Source organism: Oncorhynchus masou, chromosome 23 (genome assembly GCF_036934945.1).
Source record: "Oncorhynchus masou masou isolate Uvic2021 chromosome 23, UVic_Omas_1.1, whole genome shotgun sequence".
Classification (NCBI taxonomy): Eukaryota; Metazoa; Chordata; class Actinopteri; order Salmoniformes; family Salmonidae; genus Oncorhynchus; species Oncorhynchus masou.
Genome location: NC_088234.1, coordinates 58,046,520 through 58,072,928, shown reverse-complemented (window position 1 = coordinate 58,072,928; position 26,409 = coordinate 58,046,520). Strand labels below are relative to the sequence as shown.

Below are 26,409 nucleotides of genomic sequence, written 5' to 3'. Positions count from 1 at the left end.
GGGTCTGGGTGGGCGTCTGTCCACGGTGGCGGCTCTGGCGTAGGACGCAGACCCCACTTCAACATTGTCTTAGTCCGCCTCCGTGGCTTCCTAACCATGGCAACTCTTCTCAATGGACAGAGGGGCAGCTCGGGACAGAGGGGCGGAAGCTCGGGACAGAGGGGCGGAAGCTCGGGACAGAGGGGCGGGAGCTCGGGACAGAGGGGCAGGAGCTCGGGACAGAGGGGCGGGAGCTCGGGACAGAGGGGAGGAAGCTCGGGACAGAGGGGCGGAAGCTCGGGACAGAGGGGCAGGGGCTCTGGCGCCTCTGGGCTGAAGGGTTCTGGCGCCTCTGGGCTGAGGGGCTCTGGCGCCTCTGGGCTGAGGGGCTCTGGCAGCAGCGCCGGACAGGCGGGGGGCTCCGGCAGCAGCGCCGGACAGGCGGGGGGCTCCGGCAGCAGCGCCGGACAGGCGGGAGGCTCCGGCAGCAGCGCCGGACAGGCGGGGGGCTCCGGCAGCAGCGCCGGACAGGCGGGAGGCTCCGGCAGCAGCGCCGGACAGGCGGGAGGCTCCGGCAGCAGCGCCGGACAGGCGGGAGGCTCCGGCAGCAGCGCTGGACAGGAGGGAGACTGCGGCAGCAGCGCCGGACAGGAGGGAGACTGCGGCAGCAGCGCTGGACAGACAGGACCACCTGCAGGGAGGAGACAGAGAGACAGCCTGGTGCGTGGGGCTGCCACAGGAACCACCAGGCTGGGGAGACCTTCAGGAGGCTTGGTGTTAGGAGGAGGCACCTGAAGGACCGGGCTGTGGGGGAGCACTGGAGCTCTGGTGCGCAACCTTGGCACCACTTCCCCAGGCTGGACAACTACTCTAGCCCGGACCCTCCAGAGTGCAGGCACAGGTTGAACCGGGCTGTGGGTAAGCACGGGAGATCTAGTGCTTACTACACGCACCTCTCCCTTAGGCTCCACTCCCACATTTGCCCGACACGAGCGGAGAGCAGGCAGAGGACGCACTGCACCCTCCCAGCAGCATGAGGAGCTAGCACGGCAGAGCGGCTGGAAGCCCGAGAGGCAGCCCCAAAAATTTCTTGGGGGGGAGGCACGGGGAGAGTGTGGCAGAGTCAGGAGTCAGACCTGAGCCAACTCCCCCTGTTTACTGTAAGGAGCCATGGATGGATTTGGAGCTGTCGGCAAAGCTGAGTGCTGAGTCTGAGAGTGTTGAGGATATATTGGACAGAGTAGAGTGAAGGCTGTTGGTTTGGCATAGTAGGCAAGGCATTTGCCCTGAGGTGTGTGTCCCCAGCCCGGTACCACCAGTGCCGGCACCCCGCACCAGGCTGTCTCTCTGTCCCATCAACACAGGTGCTCCCGGCCTGTCCGGCGCTACCAGAGTTTCCGCCCCTCAGTCCAGAGGCGCCAGAGCCCCTCAGTCCAGAGGCGCCAGAGCCCCTCAGTCCAGAGGTGCCAGAGCTTCTCTGTCCAGCACTGCCAGAGCCTTCCTGTCCAGCGCCGCCTGAGCTACCCGTCTGCACAGCGCCGCCTGAGCTACCCATCTGCCCAGCGTTGCCTGAGCTACCCGTCTGCCCTGCGCCGCCAGCACTGCCAGTCTGCCCAGTGCCGCCAGTCTGCCCAGCGCCACCAGTGCCGCCAGTCTGCCCAGCGCCACCAGTGCCGCCAGTCTGCCCAGCGCCGCCAGCGCCGCCAGTCTGCCCAGTGCCGCCAGTCTGCCCAGCGCCGCCAGTGCCGCCATTCTGCCCAGCGCCGCCAGTCTGCCCAGCGCCGCCAGTGCTCTTCAGTCTGCCTAGCGCCGCCAGTCTGCCCAGCGCCGCCAGTCTGCCCAGCGCCGCCAGTGCCGCCAGTCTGCCCAGCGCCGCCAGATCCGCCATTCAGCCAGGATCTGCCAGAACTGCCAGTCAGCCAGGATCCGCCAGTCTGCCAGGATCTGCCAGAACTGCCAGTCTGCCAGGATCCGCTAGTCAGCCAGGATCTTCCAGATCTGCCATTCAGCCAGGATCTGCCATTCAGCCAGGATCCGCCATTCAGCCAGAATCTGCCAGAACTGCCTGTCAGCCAGGATCCGCCATTCAGCCAGGATCTGCCAGAACTGCCTGTCAGCCAGGATCCGCCATTCAGCCAGGATCCGCCAGTCAGCCAGGATCTGTCGGAACCGCCAGTCAGCCAGGATCTGCCGGAAACGCCAGCCAGCCAGGATCTGCCGGAACCTCCAGCCAGCCAGGATCTGCCGGAACCACCAGCCAGCCAGGATCTGCTCGATTCATCAACCTGCATGAGCTTTTTCTCAGTCCTGAGCTTCTTCTCAGTCCTGAGCTTCCTCTCAGTCCTGAGCTTCCTCAGACCCGAGCTGCCCCTCAGTCCGGAGCTGCCTCTCAGTCCAGTGTGGCCCGTTGTTAGGGTTCCTAGGCCAAGGTTAGCGGCGAGGGTTGCCACTCAAGGGACGCTAAGGAGTGGGACTAAGACAATTATGGAGTGGGGTCCACGTCCAGCGCCAGAGCCGCCACCGCGGACAGATGCCCACCCAGACCCTCCCCTATAGGTTTAGGTTGTGCGTTTGGAGTCCGCACCTTGGGGGGGGTGGGGTGGGGGTGGGGGGGGGGGGGGGTACTGTCACGTTCTGACCATCGTTCGTGTGTGTTTTCCTTGTTTTAGTGTTGGTCAGGACGTGAGCTGGGTGGGCATTCTATGTTGTGTGTCTGGTTTGTCCATTTCTATGTTAGGCCTGATATGGTTCTCAATCAGAGGCAGGTGTTAGTCATTGTCTCTGATTGGGAACCATATTTAGGTAGCCTGTTTTGTGTTGGGTTTTGTGGGTGATTGTTCCTGTCTTTGTGTTTGTGGCACCAGATAGGACTGTTTTGGTTTTTGCACGTTTCTTGTTTTGTAGATTGTAGTATTTTCATCTTTATTAAAGATGCACAAAACTAACCACGCTGCGCTTTGGTCCGCCTCTCCGTCAATGGAAGAAATCCCTTACACTTAATCCCAATAAATCAGAGGAAACAACACTTCTGTTTTCACTCCCACAATGTCTCGGTATAAGACGGAAAACACTGGCGTGAAAGTACCCTCCAAGTACCCCATAGTACCCTCCAAGCTCTCCAAGCTCGTCATCAAGCTCGAGACCCTGGGTCTCGACCCCGCCCTGTGCAACTGGGTACTGGACTTCCTGACGGGCCGCCCCCAGGTGGTGAGGGTAGGTAACAACATCTCCTCCCCGCTGATCCTCAACACTGGGGCCCCACAAGGGTGCGTTCTGAGCCCTCTCCTGTACTCCCTGTTCACCCACGACTGCGTGGCCACGCACGCCTCCAACTCAATCATCAAGTTTGCGGACGACACAACAGTGGTAGGCTTGATTACCAACAACGACGAGACGGCCTACAAGGAGGAGGTGAGGGCCCTCGGAGTGTGGTGTCAGGACAATAACCTCACACTCAACGTCAACAAAACTAAGGAGATGATTGTGGACTTCAGGAAACAGCAGAGGGAACATCCCCCTATCCACATCGATGGAACAGTAGTGGAGAGAGTAGCAAGTTTTAAGTTCCTCGGCATACACATCACAGACAAACTGAATTGGTCCACACACACAGACAGCATCGTGAAGAAGGCGCAGCAGCGCCTCTTCAACCTCAGGAGGCTGAAGAAATTCGGCTTGTCACCAAAAGCACTCACAAACTTCTACAGATGCACAATCGAGAGCATCCTGGCGGGCTGTATCACCGCCTGGTACGGCAACTGCTCCGCCCTCAACCGTAAGGCTCTCCAGAGGGTAGTGAGGTCTGCACAACGCATCATCGGGGGCAAACTACCTGCCCTCCAGGACACCTACACCACCCGATGTTACAGGAAGGCCATAAAGATCATCAAGGACATCTACCACCCGAGCCACTGCCTGTTCACCCCGCTATCATCCAGAAGGCGAGGTCAGTACAGGTGCATCAAAGCTGGGACCGAGAGACTGAAAAACAGCTTCTATCTCAAGGCCATCAGACTGTTAAACAGCCACCACTAACATTGAGTGGCTGCTGCCTACACACTGACACTGACTCAACTCCAGCCACTTTAATAATGGGAATTGATGGGAAATGATGTAAATATATCACTAGCCACTTTAAACAATGCTACCTTATATAATGTTACTTACCCTACATTATTCATCTCATATGCATACGTATATACTGTACTCTATATCATCGACTGCATCCTTATGTAATACATGTATCACTAGCCACTTTAACTATGCCACTTTGTTTACATACTCATCTCACATGTATATACTGTACTCGATACCATCTACTGTATCTTGCCTATGCTGCTCTGTACCATCACTCATTCCTATATCCTTATGTACATATTCTTTATCCCCTTACACTGTGTATAAGACAGTAGATTAGGAATTGTTAGTTAGATTACTTGTTGGTTATTACTGCATTGTCGGAACTAGAAGCACAAGCATTTCGCTACACTCGCATTAACATCTGCTAACCATGTGTATGTGACAAATAAAATTTGATTTGATTTATGATTTGAACTGTTTTTAATGGAGAGCGCTTGTCACTGTTGTAGGACATGTAGGGAAAATGGTCCTCTGTATCCTTCATTTATAGCATGGTCAGGTTACTGAATTATTCATTCAATGTGAGTAGGTGGGCCACGATACAACCAAACACCACATTGCATGACACTAAATAAGGTGTTTAGTTTTAGATTTAGGTTTGTTTGTGGGAGAGTGAATGAGTTTGCAATGAAATGAAAAACAAAAGATACCTTGTAAAAAAAATATATATATACTGCATACATATAATATTACTATTATTGTTTTATTACGATATTTTTTAGGGTCAACAATTACTTGTATCATATTACTAAATAAAGTATATTTCCGTTTTTTAGCCTGTTTAGTTTTTTTGATCTGTTTTGTTTTTCAGGTTATTTATTGTATTTGTTTTTTGTGTGTGATTTTGTTGTGATCTAAAAGCATTTTAAGCGAACAAAATTCTTATCCACACACAATGCCCTCCCCCACAGTCCTTACAATGCCCTCCCCCACAGTCCTTACAATGCCCTCCCCCACAGTCCTTACATTGTGATGCATTTGTACGTGAGCATGTGATGCATTTGTTACATGTTTGCCTTCATGAGTGTTTTTAAATTGTATCTATTCCAAATTGCTCAGTGTGAGAATGAACCAGGGTTTTGCCACCTCATATAGTGAGTTAAGACCCCCAGATCCCCCTGAACACTCACTGAAGCACAGAGCAAGCACAACACTGGGAGTGGGTATGGGTGTTTGGTGTGTGTGTGTGTGTGTGTGTGTGTGTGTGTGTGTGTGTGTGTGTGTGTGTGTGTGTGTGTGTGTGTGTGTGTGTGTGTGTGTGTGTGTGTGTGTGTGCGTGTGTGTGTGTCCTATGATGTAGTGGTAAAAAGAATCGAACGCTCCCTACATTTGCCATGTATTTTCTGCTATAGTTGGGGAACGATTGTGCAAAACCAAAAAGGTGCGTAGACGGCTTTTACATGAATTTACCCTCCACTACACCACTGACCTTACCCACAAACAGCCACTTAAACAGCCATATCAAATATTTACACTCTTTTTAATATTATGAGAATGTAAAATCATCCAGGTTGGTAAAACCCAACTCTCCCCATAATCTTTCTCTCTGCTCCCCAGGGCCTGAGCTTAGAGCACATCTGCTCTAAAATATATTTCCCAAGGATGCTGCAACCCTCATCCTGACTTAGCTACCACCGAAACAACTATTTATCTTAGGGCTGGATGATATCGACTGAAGTCTACATACTGTAACTTTTTGTCATGATATTATTGATATTTGTTACAAAACCCAATTATAAAAAATAATAGAACAATGTCATCCCACAGCAGTCTTCAAATCAACTACAAACAAATGCAAAGGCACAATATCGCAACATAACCCATGTACTATAACACTGGTTCTCATCAACATAACCCATGTAATATAATACTGGTTCTCATCAACATAACCCATGTAATATAATACTGGTTCTCATCAACATAACCCATGTAATATAACACTGGTTCTCATCAACATAACCCATGTCATATAACACTGGTTCTCATCAACATAACCCATGTAATATAATACTGGTTCTCATCAACATAACCCATGTAATATAATAATAGTTCTCATCATTATAACCCATGTACTATAACACTGGTTCTCATCAATATAACCCATGAAATATAATACTGGTTCTCATTAATATAACCCATGTACTATAATACTGGTTCTCATCAACATAACCCATGTAATATAATACTGGTTCTCATCATTATAACCCATGTACTATAACACTGGTTCTCATCAATATAACCCATGTAATATAACACTGGTTCTCATCAATATAACCCATGTAATATAACACTGGTTCTCATCAACATAACCCATGAAATATAATACTGGTTCTTATCGACATAACCCACATGATATAATACTGGTTTTCATCATTATAACCCATGAAATATAATACTGGTTCTCATTAATATAACCCATGTACTATAGTACTGGTTCTCATCAACATAACCCATGTAATATAGCAATGGTTCTCATCAACATAACCCATGTAATATAATACTGGTTCTCATCAACATAACCCATGTAATATAATACTGGTTCTCATCAACATAACCCATGTAATATAAGACTGGTTCTCATCAACAAAACCCATGTAATATAATACTGGTTCTCATCAACATAACCCATGTAATATAATAGTGGTTCTCATCAACATAACCCATGTAATATAATACTGGTTCTCATCAATATAACCCATGTAATATAATACTGGTTCCCATCAACATAACCCATGTAATATAATACTGGTTCTCATCAACATAACCCATGTAATATAATAATGGTTCTCATCATTATAACCCATGTACTATAACACTGGCTCTCATCAATATAACCCATGTAATATAACACTGGTTCTCATCAATATAACCCATGTAATATAACACTGGTTCTCATCAACATAACCCATGAAATATAATACTGGTTCTCATCGACATAACCCACATGATATAATACTGGTTCTCATCATTATAACCCATGTACTATAATACTGGTTCTCATCAACATAACCCATGCAATATAATACTGGTTCTCATCAACATAACCCATATAATATAATACTGGTTCTCATCAACATAACCCATGTACTATAACACTGGTTCTCATCAACATAACCCATGTAATATAATACTGGTTCTCATCAACATAACCCATGTACTATAACACTGGTTCTCATCAACATAACCCATGTACTATAACACTGGTTCTCATTAACATAACCCATGTAATATAACACTGGTTCTCATCAACATAACCCATGTACTATAACACTGGTTCTCATTAACATAACCCATGTACTATAACACTGGTTCTCATCAACATAACCAATGTACTATAACACTGGTTCTCATCAACATAACCCATGTAATATAATACTGGTTCTCATCAATATAACCCATGTAATATAATACTGGTTCTCATCAACATAACCCACGTAATATAATACTGGTTCTCATCAACATAACCCACGTAATATAATACTGGTTCTCATCATTATAACCCATGTAGTATAATACTGGTTCTCATCAACATAACCCATGTGCTATAACACTGGTTCTCATCAACATAACCCATGTAATATAACACCGGTTCCCATCAACATAACCCATGTAATATAATACTGGTTCTCATCAACATAACCCATGTACTATAACACTGGTTCTCATCAACATAACCCATGTAATATAGTACTGGTTCTCATCAACATAACCCATGTACTATAACACTGGTTCTCATCAACATAACCCATGTAATATAATAGTGGTTCTCATCAACATAACCCATGTACTATAACACTGGTTCTCATCAACATAACAGATGTAATATAATACTGGTTCTCATCAACATAACCCATGTACTATAACACTGGTTCTCATCAACATAACCCATGTAATATAACACTGGTTCTCATCAACATAACCCATGTAATATAATACTGGTTCTCATCAACATAACCAATGTACTATAACACTGGTTCTCATCAACATAACCCATGTACTATAACACTGGTTCTCATCAACATAACCCATGTAATATAATACTGGTTCTCATCAACATAACCCATGTACTATAACACTGGTTCTCATCAACATAACCCATGTACTATAACACTGGTTCTCATCAATATAACCCACATGATATAATACTGGTTCTCATCGACATAACCCATGTAATATAATACTGGTTCTCATCGACATAACCCATGTAATATAAAACCGGTTCTCATCAACATAACCCATGAAATATAATACTGGTTCTCATCAACATAACCCATGTAATATAATACTGGTTCTCATCAACATAACCCATGTAATATAATACTGGTTCTCATCAACATAACCAATGTACTATAACACTGGTTCTCATCAACATAACCCATGTAATATAACACTGGTTCTCATCGACATAACCCACATGATATAATACTGGTTCTCATCGACATAACCCATGTAATATAATACTGGTTCTCATCAACATAGCCCATGTAATATAATACTGGTTCTCATCAATATAACCCATGTAATATAATGCTGGTTCTCATCGACATAACCCACATGATATAATACTGGTTCTCATCATTATAACACATGTAATATAATACTGGTTCTCATCAATATAACCCATGTAATATAATACTGGTTCTCATCGTCATAACCCACATAATATAATACTGGTTCTCATCAACATAACCCATGTAATATAATACTGGTTCTCATCAATATAACCCATGTAATATAATACTGGTTCTTATCGACATAACCCACATGATATAATACTGGCCCTCATCATTATAACCCATGTAATATAATACTGGTTCTCATCAACATAACCCATGTAATATAATACTGGTTCTCATCAATATAACCCATGTAATATAATACTGGTTCTCATTGACATAACCCACATGATATAATACTGGTTCTCATCAACATAACCCATGTAATATAATACTGGTTCTCATCGACATAACACATGTAATATAATACTGGTTCTCGGTTCTCATCAATATAACCCATGTAATATAATACTGGTTCTCATCAACATAACACATGTAATATAATACTGGTTCTCATCAACATAACCCATGTAATATAATACTGATTCTCATCAACATAACCCATGTAATATAATACTGGTTCTCATCAATATAACCCATGTCATATAATGCTGGTTCTCATCGACATAACCCACATGATATAATACTGGTTCTCATCAAAATAACACATGTAATATAGTACTGGTTCTCATCAACATAACCCATGTAATATAATACTGGTTTTCATCATCATAACCCACATGATATAATACTGGTTCTCATCGACATAACCCATGTAATATAATACTGGTTCTCATCAACATAACCCATGTAATATAATACTGGTTCTCATCAATATAACCCATGTAATATAATGCTGGTTCTCATCGACATAACCCATATGATATAATACTGGTTCTCATCATTATAACCCATGTAATATAATACTGGTTCTTATCAACATAACCCACGTAATATAATACTGGTTCTCATCAACATAACCCATGTAATATAATACTGGTTCTCATCAACATAACCCATGTAATATAATACTGGTCCACATCGTCATAACCCACATAATATAATACTGGTTCTCATCATTATAACCCATGTAATATAATACTGGTTCTCATCAACATAACCCATGTAATATAATACTGGTTCTCATCAATATAACCCATGTAATATAATACTGGTTCTCATCGACATAACTCACATAATATAATAGTGGTTCTCATCAATATAACCCATGTACTATAATACTGGTTCTCATCGACATAACACATGTAATATAATACTGGTTCTCGGTTCTCATCAATATAACCCATGTAATATAATACTGGTTCTCATCAACATAACACATGTAATATAATACTGGTTCTCATCAACATAACCCATGTAATACAATACTGGTTCTCATCAACATAACCCATGTAATATAATACTGGTTCTCATCAACATAACCCATGTAATATAATGCTGGTTCTCATCAACTCCTGAAAAACCTTATTAACCCCCACCCACCCATCTTTATTTATTTCTCCATATCTCTCTCTCTCTCTATCTCTCACACAAACACAAACACACACGCACCTGTGCACACACCTTTACACACACACTTCCTGCCGTGCATAATGTAAGTCTTGAGGTTCATTACCCAGAATTGCCCAATTGGGATGGGCTCTCCTGTTTCTACTGGGGTCTTCCACTGCTCGACCCCTGACTTGGGGCCCCCTCCCTGTGGGCACTGTGACAGTGCTGCTCCTGGGGTCGCCGATGACCCCTTCCTCTGCAAGAAATGTGCTTCATTCAGGACCACAGGGTGAACAGAGCTCACAGTACAGTGGACCAGGGGACAGGCCACACTCAGAGGGTAAAGGGGACAGGTCAGAGGCAGGAGAGTCACCAGGCGGGGAAGGGAAAGGTGTTAAAGAGGAATACAGCTTGCTGGGGTCTTGTTAGTGGAAGGTTTGGTATCATACAAAGGAGAAGAGAGGAGGTCTTGTTAGTGGAAGGTTTGGTATCATACAAAGGAGAAGAGAGGATGTCTTGTTAGTGGAAGGTTTGAGACAGTACAAAGAAGAAGAGGGGAGGTCTTGTTAGTGGAAGGTTTGGGACAGTACAAAGGAGAAGAGGGGAGGTCTTGTTAGTGGAAGGTTTGGGACAGTACAAAGGAGAAGAGGGGAGGTCTTGTTAGTGGAAGTTTGGGACAGTACAAAGGAGAAGAGGGGAGGTCTTGTTAGTGGAAGGTTTGAGACAGTACAAAGGAGAAGAGGGGAGGTCTTGTTAGTGGAAGGTTTGGGACAGTACAAAGGAGAAGAGGGGAGGTCTTGTTAGTGGAAGGTTTGGGACAGTACAAAGGAGAAGAGGGGAGGTCTTGTTAGTGGAAGGTTTGGGACAGTACAAAGGAGAAGAGGGGAGGTCTTGTTAGTGGAAGGTTTGGGACAGTACAAAGGAGAAGAGGGGAGGTCTTGTTAGTGGAAGGTTTGGGACAGTACAAAGGAGAAGAGGGGAGGTCTTGTTAGTGGAAGGTTTGGGACAGTACAAAGGAGAAGAGGGGAGGTCTTGTTAGTGGAAGGTTTGGGACAGTACAAAGGAGAAGAGGGGAGGTCTTGTTAGTGGAAGGTTTGGGACAGTACAAAGGAGAAGAGGGGAGGTCTTGTTAGTGGAAGGTTTGGGACAGTACAAAGGAGAAGAGGGGAGGTCTTGTTAGTGGAAGGTTTGGGACAGTACAAAGGAGAAGAGGGGAGGTCTTGTTAGTGGAAGGTTTGGGACAGTACAAAGGAGAAGAGGGGAGGTCTTGTTAGTGGAAGGTTTGGGACAGTACAAAGGAGAAGAGGGGAGGTCTTGTTAGTGGAAGGTTTGGGACAGTACAAAGGAGAAGAGGGGAGGTCTTGCGTTGGGCAGCATTTTGCTGAGGGAGTATAGTTCTTAGAGACAGCTTTTTGACAGCAAGTTGCTGGTTAACCTGGTAGCACCAAAAACAAGGAAATGGAGGATAGATGCTATTCCCAGGTCACTGGCCTGCTAATTACACTGAGTATACCAAACATGTGTTCTTAATGTTTTGTATACTCAGTGTATATTACACAACATGAGATACAGCTCAATGGTGACTAGACAGGTATATGAAGTATTTTTGCATTTTCTACCCATACTACCCACGAACACCCACAACAATACCCACTCATATCCCCCTCAGAAGTTGTTAATTTATGGTAGCTGGTGGCAAATCAAAGACCCTAGTGGTATACTACGATGCTAGCTAAATCTACTCAGGGTTTTCTAAAGCTAGGCAGCTTCAGTTAGCCTCACATTCCAGCTCAGGCTTCATCCGTATTACGACTGTGGATATTGCTCGTATGCCTGCTGCTAACTCTAGCAGGCTTGTAACTGCGTGTGCATGCCGCATGTGGCTAGTTGAACGCTGAACTCTTCATCGAGACTATGGTGAGACATCAATCCATAGGTGAGTCAGTGCCACGTCTTCATTTTTTCCTACATCAACATGAAAGAAATGTTATCTTGCTATGGTGTGAAATAGGCTTTTAGAAGTGCCATGTGCAACTTTAATTACGTAGCGTTATTGCCTGGATTTGGTGTTCTTTGGTGTGCTTATCAATGCATAAGCACGATAAAATATGTCATACAAAAGTTTTACTGTGGGGGAAGTTTCAAATGCATCCTGTCATTACTAAATGTGTAATTTGATAGGTATTTTAATGTAAACAAAAATGTACACACAAATATTTGGTAAGTATACTGTACGTTCAATTGATGGACTTACACAAACTGTACCCAAATGGAACATCTGAAGATGTTTGTATATTAGTGGCACACAGCACAGATGCAAATGTAGTATCAATGCCCTCATTTAACATGCTTGAGATCAAGAATGTCGCAAAGCCAAAAACAGCTGGATACTGGAGATATGCATCTTTTCATGGTCGTCTGTTCTCCAGGAAGTTTACAGAGTGAAAATGTGATTAAAAGTGTTGGAGGGGGGGTGGGGGGGTTTGTTCTCTCGAGACAAGAGCTGTAGCACATTGTCTTGTATAATCAGAGGACTACTAGCATTTCCAGCCATGATTAGAAGAGTCACAGACACACATAAACAGACCATTACCTCCTTCTCGGCTGGAAAACAAAACAGCTGCAGCCTTAAAAAAGGATTAACATCTATATTCTCTCACTTCATTTGAGGGCTTAGGACTGTCGCTCCACCCAAGGCTAACATCTCTGAGTCTGGCAGTATGTATGCTCTTGCATAATGATCAATTGAATCCCAACCAATTCATCACTAACTGTATTGTACCAATTAATATTTTTTCAATGGGGGGGGGGGGGGGGTGTATGCCGCAAGTGACAATTTGATCAAACGTGGTTACTCACAACATTTATCCGACTTTAGACTGACACCTCACTGTTTGCTGTATAGGTAATTATGCAAATGTGCATGCATCTGGGCAGAAAAGCATTAGAGGTAGCTGGCACATGTGATGCCCCTGGTGAATCGAGCTGTCAGGAGCGTCAATTAACTATGATGAATCACTCTCCCACTTTATATCCAATCAGAAAACTCTCAGGACTCCATTCTGGTCACCTTTAACTCAATTATCTTTTGGCCGCATAGAGCTAGACGCAGGGACAAGGCTGGAACCCGATGCTGCTGTTGGCATTATTCTGCCATTAGGGTGCAGCTGTGAGAGTAATGTCTGGAACGGTATGTGCATTTAGCAGCAAAAGACCCTACGACCTGTGGCTAAATCCTCCGTGTGATTTGGAGGGAAAGCTATAGACATTTGGATGAAAGTCAGACAGACAGACAACAACAGACATCCTGGAAGCTCTGTAAAGCTTCGGTATAAAAAACATATTTAAAACCTTCATCGGGATCTAATCTTGAACCACCCTTGCCTTTCGTGAACTAACACTCGCACTTTACATTTTCCTACTAGCACTGGCTTTTTACTAGAACTGAGAAAACTGTAAGTTGCACTGGATAAGAGCCTCTGCTAAATGAAAAATGAAATATATGTATATAATCAATCTCCACATCAGGGTTCCCCAACTGGTTTCATTTGGAAAGTTTTCTGAGCAACAAAATCAAAAATAAGCTTTTTTAAATGTTTTTCCTTTTCATTGTTGGACATAAAAGACTGTAAAAACACAAGGAAATAAGCTCCAAGTGATTTTAATTTAAGAAATCTGTTCCCACACATAAATAGAGAGACATGTAATCATGAACAAATGTAAGCAAGGTTCGAATTGATTATGTTTTAGTCAAACATTATAATCTGGAGGCGGAAAAAATGCACACCTGTTTAGGCGAGGTGCTGGCTAGCGGAGTAGAACACTTGAAAAAGAAAAGGAGAATCATTAGCCAGCCACTCTAGGAGTTCAGATGCAACAATTTAATAACCTGATAACCAACGTTTTGACAGTCAAACATATGTTTGGGATTCTTGCGGTCAATTTGCAGTCTACAAATTATAATTCATTTTGTTTCCGCCATCCGACCATCCGCTCATCAAAAAATGTGCCCTTGGCTGAATCAAGTTGATGATCCCTGCTCTACATTTACTAATATGGCCGATAAGAATGGAGGAGTCAAGACAACCCAGTGGATACTCCTCAATTCTCCAGAACGATGTGCATTGTGCACCCTGCAACAGAGGGATTATAATTTTATCCAGTCCAACGGAAGAGATATGGCGAAAAGAGAAATCAATAGTTTCTTGCACACACAGCCTCAAGTTTCTATTTTAACATGGCTGGCTATTGATTCGCTTTCATATGCGATGTCTCCCTTCGACAGCAAACACTCTAGGAGGATTTGGAAGTCTTTAGTGTAACAGAATAACCTTGTAAAATTGGAAGGAGGGAGTAAGGGAAGGTTAACATAGAACCGCTATCTCAGTCAATGCTCACTGAGGAGGCTGAGGCCACAACTCTGACAGACAGAGCACTGCTGTACCCAGACTTCAGAGGCCCGGGCTTGGCTTGTGAGTGACACATCTTGACACAAACAACCAGACAGTGGCAAAGGGAGTTGCTTTATCAAAGTAGCCATTTTAATGACATTTGTTTGTCAGCTGGCACATGGAATATCGATATGGAAACGCTGCAGATGGTTTTCAAACACGTCTCCTTCAATTCTCTTTATCTCACACAAACATTTTAAGTTGGGGAAAGTACAGAGAGTCAAACACCAAAGCGATACCACTGAGAAGGGTTTTGGTTGGTTGCTGGAAACCAGGGTTGAAAGTGTCAAAATACTTCCACCAACGCACTATTAAATGCAGAGCTACTCCCGGGTCCAACCACACTATTAAATGCAGAGCTACTCCTGGGTCCAACCACACTATTAAATGTAGAGCTACTCCCGGGTCCAACCACACTATTAAATGTAGAGCTACTCCCGGGTCCAACCACACTATTAAATGCAGAGCTACTCCCGGGTCCAACCACACTATTAAATGTAGAGCTACTCCCGGGTCCAACCACACTATTGAATGCAGAGCTACTCCCGGGTCCAACCAGACTATTAAATGCAGAGCTACTCCCGGGTCCAACCACACTATTAAATGTAGAGCTACTCCCGGGTCCAACCACACTATTAAATGTAGAGCTACTCCCGGGTCCAATCACACTATTAAATGCAGAGCTACTCCCGGGTCCAACCACACTATTAAATGTAGAGCTACTCCCGGGTCCAACCACACTATTAAATGTAGAGCTACTCCCGGGTCCAACCACACTATTAAATGCAGAGCTACTCCCGGGTCCAACCACACTATTAAATGCAGAGCTACTCCCGGGTCCAACCACACTATTAAATGCAGAGCTACTCCCGGGTCCAACCACACTATTAAATGCAGAGCTACTCCCGGGTCCAACCACACTATTAAATGCAGAGCTACTCCCGGGTCCAACCACACTATTAAATGCAGAGCTACACCCGGGTCCAACCACACTATTAAATGCAGAGCTACTCCCGGGTCCAACCACACTATTAAATGTAGAGCTACTCCCGGGTCCAACCACACCATTAAGAGCAGAGGTACTCCCGGGTCCACACCATTAAGAGCAGAGCTACTCCCGGGTCCAACCACACCATTAAGAGCAGAGCTACTCCCGGGTCCAACCACACCATTAAGAGCAGAGCTACTCCCGGGTCCAACCACACCATTAAGAGCAGAGCTACTCCCGGGTCCAACCACACCATTTAAAATATATATATAATAATTTAACTAGGCAAGTCAGTTAACAACAAATTCTTATTTAAAATGATGGCCTACACTGGCCATACCCGGACGACGCTGGGTCAATTGTGCACCGCCCTATGGGACTCCCAATCACAGCCGGTTGGGATACAGCCTGGATTCAAACCAGGGTGTCTGTAGTGATGCCTCAAGCACTGAGATGCAGTGCCTTAGACCGCTGCGCCACTCGGGAGCCCCATTAAGAGCAGAGGTACTCCCGGGTCCAACCAACATATGCTATTCTCTTTCCCATTCCTCCCACTGGGCACAGACTTCAATTAAACATCTATTCCAAGTTGGTTCTAATTAATTTATTGAAATGATTTGGAAACAAAGTTGATTTAACCAGTGTGTGCCCAGTGGGCTCTCCCTCCTCTCACTCTGTAAGAACCCCTAGCAGCAGTCTGTTCTCATACACCGCTGGGATCTGAGTTCATTATTAGAGTGGCATTCCAACAGTAGTGAGCTGTGTTGACAGGCTCTCAGCATCGTGTCAGTACGGGGATTTAAGGTGTTGTGTGTTCTGTTTGCAAGGTTGGGACTACTACTGATGTTTTCACACATACACAGCTCAAGGTCGAGGACTTCAGAGAGAGAGAGAGAGCACAGGATTGGCTCCAGTTTGACAGAATGAGACAAAATATTGCTCAAAAGAAAACATGTAAAGAGTGGAAAACGTAGGGAGAAGAAGGACAAGGAAATTAGGAGACAATGTCAGAATCGTCTTTTATCCCAAATACAGCCACCCTTCAATTAAAATAATTAAAATGCCAAGTTGTGTGTTCATGTGCTGAGCTCATAATCATCATCCTGATACAATATCAGCTCAGACCACAAAACTTAACAGGTCTCAGAACATAATGGAGTGATATAGAAACTCATCTTCATTCATAGTAGTACTTCACAAATTCCTTATGTCCTTCCTTATGTCCTTATCCTTTTTTCACCACTACCTCATCATTTAGGCAATTTCAGTCCAGCCAGTCTCGCCTACACGGCAGACTCACTATTCCATTTTGTGTCACATTTTTCCCCCCTTTTCATTTTTCTCATTGGCGGACTGAACATTAAATGACAATAGTCTGACATTTAAAGGGGCTTTATCTACAAACAGAGTGATTGTACCGTAGCTGTATCTCCATGGTGATAAGCCAGACCATTTAATAACATATTTGAGTTTTCTTCAGTTTAAAGCTACAGTACACTTCCACGAGTCAACCTCCAATGAGTTTATACTTCCACGAGTCAACCTCCAATGAATTTACACTTCCACGAGTCAACCTCCAATGAGTTTACACTTCCACGAGTCAACCTCCAATGAGTTTACACTTCCACGAGTCAACCTCCAATGAGTTTACACTTCTACGAGTCAACCTCCAATGAGTTTACACTTCCACGAGTCAACCTCCAATGAGTTTACCCTTCCACGAGTCAACCTCCAATGAGTTTACACTTCCACGAGTCAACCTCCAATGAGTTTACACTTCCACGAGTCAACCTCCAATGAGTTTACACTTCCACGAGTCAACCTCCAATGAGTTTACACTTCCACGAGTCAACCTCCAATGAGTTTACACTTCCACGAGTTAACCTCCAATGAGTTTACACTTCCACGAGTCAACCTCCAATGAGTTTACACTTCCACGAGTCAACCTCCAATGAGTTTACACTTTCACGAGTCAAACTCCAATGTTATGCCACGCATACAGCAAACAAACCTTTAGTTATTCTAGTTCTCAAGATCGAGGAAAAGAAAAGTATGCACATAGGTCAGTATGAAAGGCTCCAGACCAGTGAGTGTTCCTGAATATGTTCATATGTAACTCTGCTGTGTATTCATCCATTTACTCCACTGCTTGCCTCTTGGGCAGGGGCAAATGGCCTGGGAATAATGGAAGTCCACTTGAATCTGTGAGAAATTGGTTCTTACTGCCTTCTCTATGGATCAGTGCATCACACGATGGCAAACTGGTGGGCGGAAAAGGAACCATTTCATTGAATGCTCTTCCTCTATTCCTTGTTTGCTTTTTCGCTCATTCGCTCATGCATACACACATACACCCATACACACATACACCCATACACCCATACACACATACACCCATACACACATACACACATACACACATACACACATGCACACATGCACACATGCACACATACACACATACACACATACACACATACACCCATACACCCATACACCCATACACACATACACACATACACACATACACCCATACACACATGCACACATGCACACATGCACACATGCACACATACACACATACACCCATACACACATACACACATACACACATACACACATACACACATACAACCATACACACATACACCCATACACCCATACACACATACACACATACACCCATACACGCATGCACACATGCACCCATGCACGCATGCACACATGCACACATGCACACATGCACCCATACACACATACACACATGCACACACGCACACACGCACACACACACACACACACCCATACACCCATACACCCATGCACACATGCACCCATACACACATGCACACATGCACACATGCACACATGCACACATGCACACATGCACACATGCACCCATACACACATACACACATACACACATGCACCCATACACCCATACACCCATACACCCATACACACATACACACATACACCCATACACGCACACACGTACACCCGTACACACGTGCACACGTGCACACGTACACACGTACACACGTACACCCGTACACCCGTACACACGTGCACACGTGCACACGTGCACACGTACACCCGTACACCCGTACACACGTACACACGTACACCCGTGCACACGTGCACACGTACACACGTACACACGTACACACGTACACACGTACACCCGTACACCCGTGCACACGTGCACCCGTGCACACGTGCACACGTACACCCGTACACCCGTACACCCGTACACACGTACACCCGTACACCCGTACACCCGTACACCCGTGCACACGTGCACACGTACACACGTACACACGTGCACACGTACACACGTACACACGTACACCCGTACACCCGTACACACGTACACCCGTACACACATGCAAACATGCCAACATACACAAATGAGTGTACAAAACAAATTCAATGGTCTGGTACTTCATTCATGAGCATTCCACCTCTCTGTGTGAGTTAACCATTTCTCTTGATTGAAATGACCTACCTTGTCTGTCTTATGAAAGCAGTTGTGGCTTTCGTGACCCTTTACCCATGAACCACTCCAAACTAAGTATGTTTTACCGATACCCTAACCTGGCACACAGACAACAGCATGGCACTTCTTGCTAATAAGAAGCAATGAGCTCTGCAGACACCGGAAGCCCAGAAGCATTTAATGATCCATTTAATCGAGTAGAAACACAGACATCAATACAGGTAGTTCTCCCTGAGAGAGACTTAGGATTTCTGTAAGGAAATGGAGGGGAAAGAAACAAGCTGCACCACTTGTATTAGAAGAAGAAGAAGAAACACATAACTCAGCTACAGCCTCAAAGCATGATGTGGTCACTGATGTGGTAAATGAGTGTTGCATCAAAAAAGGCCCAATTCGCTATCTGCTGATTTTATTCATTTGTGTGTCGAGATATTATTAAAGTATTTTTTGTCAATGTGACTGAAATGGAAAATCGAAATCAAATCAAAAATGTGATTGTTCTGTTCTTCAGATTAAGTTTCTCATGTGGCAACTTCTACCACATTAACCTCTTGAATGTAAAGTCCCCATATTTGGGGACCCTATTAGATGTTTTTTATTCAATTCAGTCTGAAATGAGAACGGTAGCTCCTATCTGCAAAAGCAGGGTGTCTGCGGAAATCTGAGTATCTTGGCTATTGATCTGTGCCTTAAAATCTTTGGTGTGACCTACTACAATATATGGGGAAACAAATGTATAAGGACAAGCCGAGCCGATGACCTAATTTCAAGGTGGCTGCTAGCTACATTCTGGTTAGCGTTGTGAAACATAAATGAAATAAACACGGAACAATATTGATACACACCGAAAGCTGGGACTCCACAGATCATGAGGATGTCTTATTTGTCTGCCTGTGACCTACCGTTACTGATCACCAGCCCAGAGAGTCAAAATATTTATTTTACACAACGTTAACACCAAACAGGAAACATCTTACTAGGTTAACTTCGATTTGGTCTGTGTTTGAGCTAAAGCTACATGGCGAGTATGAAAGGAGCCTATTGCCAATGCTATCTGATGATGTGTGACTTAATGGCAACATTGAATGTCTACCGGGTGACTATATCGCTGCGCATTAAAAATATGATTTTGCCTGCTTACACAGGGTATTGGCTACTATGGCACCTTGACAGTCTTGTAGCCAATGAGATAAGCTTTCCAGGGATATGTAGTTGACCTGGGTGGGACAAAGCAAGGCCTAGAAACTTTTATGCATAATGCAAACTATTGCTAACTGGCTCAGAGACGAGACGCACCAAGCACGCTACATTACATTGTAAACAGATTTAATCGCTTTAATTTCATAGCTTCAGCATAAAATATGGCTTCTCATGGGGGGAAATAAAGGTCAAAACTAAGAATATCGAACAGGAAGCTAAAAAGAAGACAGCTATGAATAAGTATACCGACAGCTATGAATAAGTATACCGACAGAAACTTTGAATAAAATACTGGTCAGACTCGGATTAGGGGAGCGATTTGGACTACGAGGATTTGGATTTAATTTACATAGACCTATGTAACAAGTCATTTTAATGTTATATAATTCCAAAGTAGTTCATGTCTATGTTTCATATTAGTTCACTGTTTGCTGTTCTAAGTTTCATCCTTGTAACTTTGGAGAGACCACTGAACTCTTATGGCCATTCTTAATTTGTGGTTCTGACCTCTGTCTTTGTCTCCAAAGTGTTACTTTTTGCATTGTGTGTGTGCTTGACACCTTCTATGTGAGTCACTGTACAGATAAAGTTTAGGCTTGGTGTTTTTACTTTACATTAATGTTGTTTTGTAAATTTAGTCAACTGAAATTCTGTGTGTCTTATAACAGCATATCCCTGTATTTTATTCACTACAGAGTGGAGGATTTGGATGATGATGTTTGGGAGCCACCCCTCACCAGCAAGCGCACCCGCCAGTCAAGGTCTTCACCCCCCCATTGCTATGTCAATCACCCTGTCTGATGGTTCAATTCCCACTTTTCATAGACCTCTTGAAAAATAAAATTGGGGCTTGTGGCACCATTCCTCCTAACAGAATTGGTTTCCCGAATATCAAGGTAAATAACAGGGTAAAGACAGCGGAGAGGGGGACCATAGGTTTGATCAGGACTAACAAGCTGCTTTTTGTGAAATGGAAGGGCACTAGGAAAGTAACCATGCTTACCACACAGCATAAGGCATTCAATAACGACCACGTCTAAAGGAGGGTGAAAAGGGAAGAATGTCCCCGTTTCTGTGAAGGACTACAATGCCAACATGGGGGGTGTCGACCTATCTGATGCTCTGATAGGCTACTACCAGGTCCTCCACCAGACCAGGAAGTGGTATAAGACTTTTTTTTTACCACTTTGTGGACATTGCTACAGTAAATGCTTTCATTCTCCACAAGCAGATGGCCAAAGCAAAAGGTCAAACACCTCTCTCCCAGTTGGCCTTCAGAGAGCAGCTGGTGTTGGAAATGGCTGAATTGGGGGCCCAAAGCAACCTCACAACCATCACAAGACCCCCCCACTCAAGGTGAGCGCCACTATAAAACACATATGCCAAAAGACAAAAGGAAGAACTGCAAGCATTGCACAAAACACGGGGTAAAAGGGGGGAAATGCCAGATCTTCTGTCCAAAATGCCAATTTGCTTTTTGTTTCCTGGCAGAGAGGGACTGCTTCAAAGACTATCACGATATGCACAAGCTACGGTGATAGTGAAATCCAATCATCTAAACCTGGGATGTAAAACGAACACAAATGCAATTTGTAAATAGTTCAGCTTTTTTCTATTTTTACACCTTTTTTAGTGAATGACACGTGTGTAACCAAGTTGGTGTTTGATAAAACATTTTTATATATTTTTTATGTATTCCTGTTGCTTTTACACTGTTTTTGTAAAACTGTCATTTGTATGTGGGATCAATACAGTGGATATGCCTAGACTAAAGGTTCAGGTACTTTGGAGAGGTTGAAATGGTAGAAATTGTGTTTTTATATTGAACAAATAGCATGTAGGGATTGCAAATATGTAATAGCACTGGAATGATCTAATTTACAGACATAAGCCACTTTGGAGAGGTTCAGGGACACTTGGAAACGTCCTGTGACCACACCTGACACCACCTACTAAAACATCTACTCATTTCTAGTTGTTAGGTCTATCAATCCCATTTTTTTTAGGATATTGTTCAAATATTGTAGAAGCCATCTGATTTGTTTCCAGCTCTGGGTATCAATCATTCACTTATAGCTTGTCAATGAAAGATGAGTTTTAACATAAAAATACAAAAAAAAAGTTATTTTGTGTGTGCTTGTGTATTCTGAACTATGTAACTCTACCAGAGTCATGTAATTACACATGAGTAACAGTTACTTTAGGGTATGTCTATTTAGGCAGAAATCTAAATGTTGCTATTATATTTAGGAGGTTTTAAGAGACTGACTTACTGGGAACAGACATCATTTCAATGTTTAGTTTTGCTTTACATTTGGTTGAGTTGTCAATTTACGTGAATTCAACATTAAATTAAAAAAGATATCACCATGTCATTGGATTAAGTTTAAAAGTTGGGTGAAAAAAGAAATTCCCTTACGTTGATGACTTTTTGCAAATCCAATCAGTTTTCCACATTGATTCAGAGTCATCACATTGATTTTTTGCTTGAAATGACGTGACAACAACGTTGATTCAACCAGTTTTTGCCCAGTGGGAAGTGACTCACCCTGACTCAACATAAGGCTAAAAGCATTCTACCTGCCTGGAGAAAATATTTGAAAATAATGTAATTAACTTAGAACTGGATGTACACTGAGTGTATAAAACATGAGGAACACCTTCCTAATATTGAGTTGCACACGCATTTGCCCTCAGAACAGCCTCAATTTGTCTGGGCGTGGACTCTACAAGGTGGCGAAAGCGTTCCACAGGGATATTGACCCATGTTGACTCCAATGCTTCCCACAGTTGTGTCAAATTGGCTGGATGTCCTTTAGGTGGTGGACCATTCTTGATACACACAGGAAACTGTTGAGTGTGAAAAACCCAGTAGCGTTGCAGTTCTTGACACACTCACACCGGTGCACCTGGCACCTACCACCATACTCCGTTCAAAAGCTCTTAAATCTTTTGTCTTGCCCATTCAACCTCTGAATGGCACACCTACACAACCTGTCTCCTCCACTTCATCTACACTGATTGAAGTGGATTTAACAAGTGAAATCAATGAGGGATCATAGGTTTCACCTGGATTCATCTGGTCAGTCTATGTCATGTTTTGTACACTCAGTGAATGTGTGTGTGTGTGTGTGTGTGTGTGTGTGTGTGTGTGTGTGTGTGTGTGTGTGTGTGTGTGTGTGTGTGTGTGTGTGTGTGTGTGTGTGTGTGTGTGTGTGTGTGTGTGTGTACTTGTGTGCAGTATGAGTCTTTGGCTCTGTCCCAGACATTGTGGAGTATAGCCTTATTCCTGAGCTATTGACTGCCCTGGATGGCTCCTGCCTGCTTACCTGTGGAGCTCTTCCATTAAAAATTGTTGATAAGGTGTGTGTGTATGTATGGGCAAATGTGTGTGTGTCCATGCAATCACGCTCTGGGCTTTCCACATCCTCTTCACACATTTGAGCTGCTGTTCTAATGCTACTCTATTCTATTCTCATGTGACTTAATAAAGGACAGCCAGCATGCTTTAAGGCAGCTACAGTATAAGCTTCACTGATATTGTTCAAGCTTTATGTCTGGTTCAGTCCATCAGAGGCCTACAGTACCCAGAGTGGAGGTGGGAATGGGGACAGTGGGACCTGGGGGTCAGTGTGTAGGAAAGATCAGGAATAAACCTCACTATAATCAGGAAGGGTCTGAGGAGAATGACCAGAGTGTCACTGGAGATTATGAGGCTCAGGGCCAAAGCAGGGGCCTATTACAGATTAATTACATCTCACAATGCCTCCCTTTGTTCCCCACTATGAATCAGTCAGCTGATCTATGAGTCCTCTCAGCCTTACGGAGACAGCCATTTTATAGGGCTGCCTGGAAGTAGGGCCTGTGGGAGGCACTGTGTTGAACTAAACCTCCCTGACACCCGTCCTGTCACCCCTCTCACCCATAAGGTGTCCCTCTCACCCTGCCTGGCCCATAAATTCCCCATGATAAGCAAGTACGGATGATCTGTGGGACACGTAGCTAAGAGAGAAATGTGCAACCGTCAATCAACATAAAGAGCTTTTCAAAGGGGAATAAGGAGCACCTTCAAATGCTGAGCGCTTTCCTATAAATCTTTCTGTTCTGGTAGCTCAGAGGGGAAAATGTCTGGGGCTGTTATTTGCCTTGATATGAACTATGCTCCTAAGAAGCTAGAAATGTAGCTTTGATGTTTGGCTCTATTCTGACAGGCATCTATAATGACTGATGTGTAATTTCCACTTTTCTGAAATTAGAGTATTTGTCCTAGAAACATTATTTGGGTCTTTGCCCAAGGACACATCATGTTGCTGCAGTTTATGTCTCTATCGCCATTGATGATTTAACGAAATTGCCCCTTGATTTTGTCAGTTTAGCAATCAATATACAAAAAATAATTAACTAAAGGAACAACCATAATTGTCTATGCTTCCAGGTTATATACACTACATGGCCAATAGTGGATTTGGCTATTTTAGCCACACCCGTTGCTGACAGGTGTATAAAATCCAGCACACAGCCATGTAATCTCCAAGACAAACACTGGCAGTAGAATGGCCAGTGAGCTCAGTGACTTTCAACATGGCACTGTCATAGGATGCCACCTTTGCAACAAGTCAGTTTGTCAAATTTCTGCCCTGTTTGAGCTGCCTTGGTCAACTTTAACTGCTGTTATTATGAAGTGGAAATGTCTAGGAGCAACAACAGCTCAGCCACGAAGTGGTAGGCCACACAAGCTCATAGAACGGGACCCCCGAGTTCACTACCGAGTTCAAAACTGCCCCTGGAAGTAACATCAGCAAGTAACGTCACAATGACTGTGCATCGGGAGCTTAGGGAAATGGGTTTCCATGGCCGAGCAGCCCACACAACCCTAAGTTCACCATGTGCAATGCCAAACTTTGGCTGGAATGGTGTAAATCTCGCCGCCATTGGACTCTGGAGCAGTGGAAACACGTTCTCTGGAGTGATGAATCACACTAAACCATCTGGCAGTCTGACGGACGACTCTGCGTGTGGCGGATGCCAAGAGAACACTACCTGCCCCAATGCATAGTGCCAACTGTACAGTTTTGTGGAGGAGGAATAATGGTCGGGGCTGTTTTTCATGGTTCGGACTAGGCCCCTTAGTTCCAGTGAAGGGAAATCTTAACGCTACAGTATACAATGACATTCTAGACGACTCTGTGCTTCCAAATTTGTGGCAACAGTTGGGTAAGGCCCTTTCCTGTTCCAGCATGACAATGCCCCTGTGCACAAAGCGAGGTCCATACAGAAATGGTTTGTCAAAATCGATGTGGAAGAACTTGACTGGCCTGCAAAGAGCCCGGACCTCAACCCCATCAAAAACCTTTTGGATTAATTGGAACGCAGACTGCTAGCCAGGCCTAAACGCCCAACATCAGTGCCCGACCTCACTAATGCTCTTGTTGCTGAATGGAAGCAAGTCCCCGCAGTATACAAATCTGTCGTTCTGCCCCTGAACAGGCAGTTAACCCAGGGTTCCTAGGCCGTCATTGAAAATAAGAATTTGATCTTAACTGACTTGCCTAGTTAAATAAAGGTAAAATAAATAAAAATAAATACCTTTGGTCAGGTTAGTGTAATTGAGAAATGTAGGCCTACTATATTATTTACACAAGTATGTCCACAAGTGACATAATAACAGGTGATTCCTTTTGCAGGCAGGATCAATACTTTTGCTCAGTGTTACAGTCTTGGCCATTTAAATTAGGACAGGAAATGTATGAAAAGATTAGCTCCCCTTCATATTCACAATCCGATTGCAAATCTAAATAGAGCCAAATTTCTGTGTTACATTTCTATGTGCTTATGAAACTCATCTCAAGCTCTCTTATTCTCCATCACCAGCCACACAACATGGCACCTCACCAGCACCGGATTGTAGTTTCTCACAACATAGACCAAGGTAAAGTCAAAGGCCGCTATAGCTTCCATGGATAGCACCTGTGCGATCGTGAACAAGGGAAAATATTGCCATCTAGAGGCAGCTCATAATTGAACATAAACTCACTCCACCAATGCGTGTAACGGGTCCTATGTGATACCCCCTCCCCGCATTCA

The 26,409-nt window shown here is 44.0% G+C and overlaps 1 protein-coding gene across 1 annotated transcript in view; it reads right to left on the bottom strand.

The window, feature by feature from the left end:
• LOC135511109 (GDNF family receptor alpha-1-like) overlaps positions 1-26,409 on the bottom strand; it is a 100,039-nt gene that overhangs the window by 70,368 nt on the left and 3,262 nt on the right. The window lies entirely within an intron of this gene.